This window comes from Mirounga angustirostris, unplaced genomic scaffold (genome assembly GCF_029215605.1).
Source record: "Mirounga angustirostris isolate CCGP_5_RB_7025 unplaced genomic scaffold, mMirAng1.0.hap1 SCAF_13, whole genome shotgun sequence".
Taxonomy (NCBI): domain Eukaryota; kingdom Metazoa; phylum Chordata; class Mammalia; order Carnivora; family Phocidae; genus Mirounga; species Mirounga angustirostris.
The window spans coordinates 88,870,717-88,876,716 of NW_026991721.1; the positions used below are offsets into that span (position 1 = coordinate 88,870,717).

Sequence of the window (6,000 nt, forward strand, 5' to 3'; positions counted from 1 at the left end):
AGCAGGGAGCCCGATGCGGGGCTCGATCCCAGGACCCTGAGATCATGACCTGAGCTGAAGGCAGACACTTAATGACTGAGCCACTCAGGTGCCCCAAAATTTGACTATTTGTAATAGACAATTTTTAAAACAAGAATTTCATTATTCTAGATTTTACAAGTCAGTCTCATCTCCACATATTAAATAATAAAGATTCTTTTTTTTTTTAAAGATTTTATTTATTTGACAGAGAGAGATACAGCGAGAGAGGGAACACAAGCAGGGGGAGTGGGAGAGGGAGAAGCAGGCTTCCCGCGGAGCAGGGAGCCCGATGTGGGGCTCAATCCCAGGACCCTGGGACCATGACCTGAGCCGAAGGCAGGTGCTCAACGACTGAGCCACCCAGGCTCCCCAATAATAAAGATTCTTATAACCAACCCTACCCATGTTAGTAAATTATGGAATTAGATTTTAGTGAGAGGTTAAGAAGAAATTATTAGAAAAACAAACATATATTCTAAATATTAATGAGGATTGTTTCCAAAAAATACTTATTGAGTACTTGAATAAAACCAGGCACTAGAACTCACAGGAAATCAGAGTTACATTGTAACTGAAAGATAATCCAGTTTAATTACCTACCTGTGCAACCTATTTCATGTTTTTACAGATCTATTATTTAAGACTTCATGTTTACTTTTGGCTTTCGGCTCGGGGAGGCAAAGGTGCAACTTTCTTCGGTCGTCCCGAATCTGGGTTCATCCGATACCAGCCACCTCCGCTGGTTCGACCCCAACGAGATCAAAGTCGTGTACCTGAGGTGCACCGGTGGCGAAGTCGGTGCCACGTCTGCCCTGGCCCCGAAGATCGGCCCGCTGGCTCTGTCTCCAAAAAAAGGTTGGTGATGACATCGCCAAGGCAACCGGTGATTGGAAGGGTCTAAGGATTACAGTGAAACTGACCATTCAGAACAGACAAGCCCAGATTGAAGTGGTACCTTCTGCCTCTGCCCTGATTATCAAAGCCCTCAAGGAACCACCAAGAGATAGAAAGAAGCAGAAAAACATTAAGCACAGTGGAAATACCACTTTTGATGAGATTGTCAATATTGCCCAACAGATGCAACACCGATATTTAGCCTGAGAACTCTCTGGAACAATTAAAGAAATCCTGGGGACTGCCCAGTCTGTGGGCTGCAATGGTGATGGCCACCACCCTCATGACATCATAGATGACATCAACAGTCATCTGGAATGCCCAGCTAGTTAACTACAAAGGAAAATGTTTCAATAAAGGATCATTTGACAACCAAAAAAAAAAAAAAAGACTTCATGTTTAATATTCCATTGTATATATATATACCACATCTTCTTTATCCATTCATCTGTTGATGGACATCTTGGCTCTTTCCATAGTTTGACTATTGTGGACAGTGCTGCTATAAACATTGGGGTGCACATACTCCTTCGGATCCCTACATTTGTATCTTTGGGGTAAATACCCAGTAGTGCAATTGCTGGGTCGCAGGGTAGCTCTATTTGCAACTTTTTGAGGAACCTCCAAAAACAGAATTTGCCATTTGCAACGACGTGGATGGAACTAGAGGGTATTATGCTAAGCGAATTAAGTCAATCAGAGAAAGACATGTATCATATGATCTCACTGATATGAGGAATTCTTAATCTCAGGAAACAAACTGAGGGTTGCTGGAGTGGTGAGGGGGTGGAAGGGATGGGGTGGCTGGGTGATAGACATTGGGAAGGGTATGTGCTATGGTGAGCGCTGTGAATTGTGTAAGACTGTTGAATCACAGACCTGTACCTCTGAAACAAATAATACATTATATGTTGAAGAAGAAGAAGAAGAAAGAAGAAGAAGAAGGAGGAGGAGGAGGAGGAGGAGGAGGAGGAGGAGGAGAAGGAGAAGGAGAAGAGGAAGAAGAAAAGAAGAAAAGAAGAAGGAGAAGAAGAAAATAGGAAGGAAAAAATGAAGGGGGGGAAATCAGAGGGCGAGACGAACCATGAGAGACGATGGACTCTGAAAAACAAACAGGGTTCTAGAGGGGAGGGGGGTGGGGGATGGGTTAGCCTGATGATGTGTATTAAAGAGGGCACATATTGAATGGAGCACTGGGTGTTATATGCAAACAATGAATCATGGAACACTACATCAAAAACTAATGATGTATGTATGGTGATTAACATAACAAAATTAAATTTAAAAAAAAGACTTCATGTTTATATTGAATATCTCACCTTCTCATCAGTGAAGCTATAAAGTTAACTGAACTGGCAAACAAAATGTTATTCTTTCTTCCTCCTTTCAAAAGCTTGTCCTGAGAAGCTCTTCCAGAATGGTAGAGTAAAAACCACCAATAGAGTGCTTTTCCATAAAAGCAGTGAGAACACTAGCAAAAATGGCCAAAATCAACTTTTTTCAAACTATGGATATTAACCACAGGCTTGCAACACTCTGAGAAGTTTATTTTAGAAAGACTTTTGGTAAGAACAATGAGCTTTGTGGCTTTTAAAAAAGTTTTTATTTAAATTCCCAGTTAACGTACAGTGTTAAAATTAATTTCAGGTGTAAAATATAGTGATTCAACACTTCCATACAACAGCCAGTGCTCATCACAAGAAGTGCCTTCCTTCATCCCCATCACCTATTTTCCCACATCCCCCCCCCACCCACCTCCCCTCTGGTAACCATCAGTTTGTTTTCTACAGTTAAGAGCCTGTTTCTTGGTTTGCCTCCCTCTCTCTCTATTTTCCCCCTTTTGCTCATTTGTTTTGTTTCTTGAAGTCCACATATGAGTGAAATCAACTGGCATTTGTCTTTCCTGACTGACTTATTTTATGAAGCACAGTACTCTCTTGCTCCATCCACGTTGCTGCAAATAGCAAGATTTCATTCTTTTTTATGACTAATATTCCACTATATATATATATACACATACCACATATTCTTTATCCATTCATCAGTCGAAGGACACTTGGGCTATTTCCATATCTTGGCTATTATAGATAATGCTGCTATAAACATCAAGGTTCATGGATCCCTTTGAATTCGTATTTTTGTATTCTTTGGTTAAATACCTTACTAGGTACTTAGTAGAGCAATTGCTGGATCACAGGGTAGTTCTATTTTTAACATTTTGAGGAACCTCCATACTGTTTTCCAGAGTGGCTGCACCAGTTTGCATTTCCACCAGCAGTGCAAGAGGGTTCCCGTTTCTCTGCATCCTCACCAACACCTGTTGTTTCTTGTGTCGTTGGTTTTAGCCATTCTGACAGGTGTAAGGTGATATCTCATTGTAGTTTTGGTTTGCATTTCCCTGATGATGCATGATGTTGAGGATCTTTTGATGTGTCTGCTGGCCATCTGTATATCTTCTTTGGAAAAATGTCTATTCATGTCTCCTGCCCATTTTTAAATTAGATTATCCATTTTTTGGGTGTTGAGTTTTATAAGTTCTTTATATAGTTTGGATACTAACTCTTTATCAGATATGTCATTTGCAAATATCTTCTCCCATTCAGTAGGTTGCCTTTTAGTTTTGTTGATTGCTTCTTCACTGTGCAGAAGCTTTTTATTTTGATGTAGTCCCAATAGTTTATTTTTGCTTTTGTTTCCCTTGCCTCAGGAGACATATCTAGAAAGAGTTGCTATGGCCCATGTCAAAGAAATTACTGCCTGTGTTCTTTTCTAGGATTTTTATGGTTTCAGGTCTCCCATTTAGATCTTTAATCCATATTGAATTTCTTTTTGTGTATGGTGTAAGAAAGTGGTCCAGTTTCATTCTTTTGCATGTGGCTGTCCAGTTTTCCCAACACTATTTGTTGAAGAGACAGTCTTTTTCCCATTGGATATTCTTTCCTGCTTGGTTGAAGCCTAATTGACCATATAGTTGTGGGTTCATTTCTGGGTTTTCTATTCTGTTCTGTTGATCTATGTGTGTATTTTTGTGCCAGTACCATACTGTTATGATTACTACATGTTTTTAATAGGACTTGAAGTCCAGAATTTTGATGTGTCCAACTTTGCTTTTCTTTTTCCAGGTTTCATTGGCTATTTGGGGGGTCTTTTGTGGTTCCATACAAATTATAGGACTGTTTGTTCTAGTTCTGTGAAAAATGCTACTAAAATGCATTAAAAGTGTAGATTGCTTTGGGTAGTATAGACATTTTAACAACATTTGTTCTTCTGATCCATGAGCATGGAATGTCTTTCAATTTCTTTATGTCATCTTCAATTTCTTTCATGAGTGTTGTATAGTTTTCAGAGTGCAGGTTTTTCACCCCTTTGGTTAGGTTTATTCCAAAGTATCTTCTTGTTTTTAGTGCGATTGTAAATGGGTTTGATACCTTAATTTCACTTTCTGCTGCTTCCTTATTGGTGTATAAAAATGCAACAGATTTCTGTACATTGATTTTTTTATCTTCTGACTTTGCTGAATTTGTTTATTTGTTCTAGCATTCTTTTGGTGGAATCTTTTGGGTTTTCTATATATAGTATCATGTCATCTGCAAATATTGAAAGTTTTACTTCTTTGCCGATTTGGATGACCTTTATTTCTTTTTATAGTCCAATTGCTGTGGCTAGGACTTCCAGTACTATGTTAAATAACAGTGGTGAGAGTGGACATCCCTGTATTCCTGACTTTTCCTGGGGAAAAGTTCTCAGTTTTTCTCCATTTAAAGATAATATTAGCTGTGGGTTTTTCATATATGGCCTTTAGTATGTTGTATGTTCCCTCTAAACTTACTTTGTTGAGTGTTTTTATCATGAATGCATACTGTACTTTGTCAAATGCTTTTTCTGCATCTATTGACAGGATCATGTGGTTCTTATCCTTTTTTTTTTTTATTAATGTGGTATATCACGTTAATATCACCCTTGCTATCCAGGGATAAATCCCACTTGATCGTGATGGATGGTTTTTTAAAAATGTATTGTTAGATTTGGTTTGCTAGTATTTTAGTGAGAATTTTTGCATCTGTGTACATCAGAAATATTGGCCTGCAGTTCTCTTTTGTAGGGGTGTCTTCATCTGGTTTTGGTATCAGGATAATAGTTGGCCTTATAGAATGTATTTGGAAGTTTTCCTTCCACTTCTATTTTTTGGAATAGTTTGAGAAGAATAGATATTAACTCTTCTTTAAATGTTTGGTAGAATTTACTTGTGAAGCCATCTGGTCCTGGACTTCTGTTTGTTGGGAGTTTTTGATTACTGATTCAATTTCTTTTCTGGTTATTGGTCTGTTCAAGTTTTCTATTTCTTCCTATTTCAGTTTTGGTAATTTTTTTCCTTTTTAATTTTTTTTTTTTTTTTTTGAGAGAGAGAAAGAGCATGAGTGGCAGGGGAGGCAGAAGGAGAGAAAGAATCTTAAACAGGCTCCATGCCCAGTGTGGAGTCCAAAAAGGGGGCTGGATCTCATGACCCTGAGACCATGACCTGAGCTGGAACCAAGAGTTGGATGCTTAACCAACTGAGCCACCCAAGTGCCCCTCAGTTGTGGTAATCTATATGTTTCTAGGAATGCATCCATTTCTTCCAGATTGCCCAGTTTGTTGGCATATAGTTTTTCATAATATTCTCTTATACTTTTATTTCTATGGCATTGGTTGTGATCTCTCCTCTTTCTTCATGATTTTATTTATTTGAGTCTTTTCTCTGCTTTTTGGTAAGTCTGGCTATAGATCTATCATTTTTTTTTTCAAAGAACCAGCTCCTAGTTTCATTGATCTATTCTGTTTTCTTTAGTTTTTGTATCATTTATTTCTGCTCTAATCTTTATTATTTCCTTCCTTCTGGCTTTAGGCTTCATTTTTCTTCTTTTCCAGCTCCTGTAGATATAAGGTTAGGTTATTTATATGAAATTTTTCTTGCTTCTTGAAGTAGGCTTCTATTACCATATACTTCCTTCTTACTTCCAAAGGTTTTCATTTTCATTTGTTTCCATGTATTTTTAAATTTTCCCTTTGATTTCCTGGTTGACCCATTCATTGTCTAGTAGCATG

General features: G+C 38.1%; 1 pseudogene; it reads left to right on the plus strand.

Annotated features, from left to right (window-relative positions):
• The window catches only part of LOC123857681 (large ribosomal subunit protein uL11-like), a 76,352-nt pseudogene extending 74,667 nt beyond the window's left edge, over window positions 1-1,685 (plus strand).
• Window positions 1,686-6,000: the final 4,315 nt, after the last annotated feature.